Consider the following 1,082-nt stretch of genomic DNA (forward strand, 5'->3'; position numbering starts at 1 on the left):
CCCAGGGTCAGGGGTTCTTGTGCTAGGGCGGGGCTATATAGAATGTATAGTGAAAATGCATAATTTTTTTGAAATTCTTCTTCTCTGCTCATGGGCATTAAATAAACTACCCAGGTAGCACAAAACGTTTTCATAACATTATATTCCGGTTGTAAAGATGTTATTCCAAAACGTTTTGACATAACGTTTGAAAAATGTTTTTATAACGTTTTATCTAGGTTATAATGACGTTTTTAGAAAACGTTTCTCAAAAACATTTTAAAAATGTTTTTCATAACGTTTAATACTGGTTGGAAGGAAGTTTTTAGAAAACATTTTTGCACCACATTTTTATAATTATAATAAGAATTTTTTTATTGCTTAAAAAGCATTATAAAAAATGTTTTCATATTCCATTGTTTGAGAAAAACTATTCTAAAAACTCATAATATGATATTAAGAATATACACAGTGTGTTGTGTACGTTGACTCAAATTTTAAGAATATCTATTTTTAAATTGAATGAAATTTATTATAAATTCCGATTACAAATGATACCAGAAAACATGAATATAACATTGTCTTAAAATGTTTGGAAAACGTTGTTAAAACGTTATAGAAACAACAAATATCTCTATATATTTCAATTCTTAAAAAATATACATTTAGTATTTACTTTTTTGTTTGTTTGTTATTAATACTAGGTGATATCTTTTAAAGCATATTAAGGAAAAAAATTAAACACAAATGTTTTTAATTCAGCTCTTTTTTAATTGTTTTATATGCCACATTAATTTCCTAAAAAAAAAATAATGATTGTGAAAAATGTATAAAAAGGCATTTTAAAGTATTTTTTCTAAGATGTGATGTAGTTCAACAACGTAATGCAGTGCATTTATTCACTTGTGTTGTTTCCTCCTGGATAACGCGTTTATCAAAAGTTAATTGATTGACACAGCGGGATGCCGTGGTCAGCGCTTATGAAACCGCTCCTTGCTGCAAACTACTTCCACGTGATCTATATAGGTCAACTTATAAGATTTTGAAAAACCGGGCAGCATTCTTGAGAGACAAAGAACAGGATTTAGGGAATATTTTACATC

The 1,082-nt window shown here is 28.0% G+C and overlaps 1 long non-coding RNA gene across 1 annotated transcript in view; it reads left to right on the forward strand.

Moving 5' to 3' along the window:
- Nucleotides 1–1,017: 1,017 nt before the first annotated feature.
- LOC134261361 (uncharacterized) overlaps nt 1,018–1,082 on the forward strand; it is a 911-nt gene continuing 846 nt past the window's right edge. The window contains exon 1 of the long non-coding RNA XR_009990802.1: nt 1,018–1,082. This exon is cut by the window's right edge and continues 8 nt beyond it. This is a non-coding gene — a long non-coding RNA (uncharacterized LOC134261361).

Source organism: Saccostrea cucullata, unplaced genomic scaffold (assembly GCF_032062105.1).
Source record: "Saccostrea cucullata isolate Sc308-1 unplaced genomic scaffold, CSIRO_AGI_Scuc_v1 ctg12682, whole genome shotgun sequence".
In the NCBI taxonomy this organism is placed as follows: domain Eukaryota; kingdom Metazoa; phylum Mollusca; class Bivalvia; order Ostreida; family Ostreidae; genus Saccostrea; species Saccostrea cuccullata.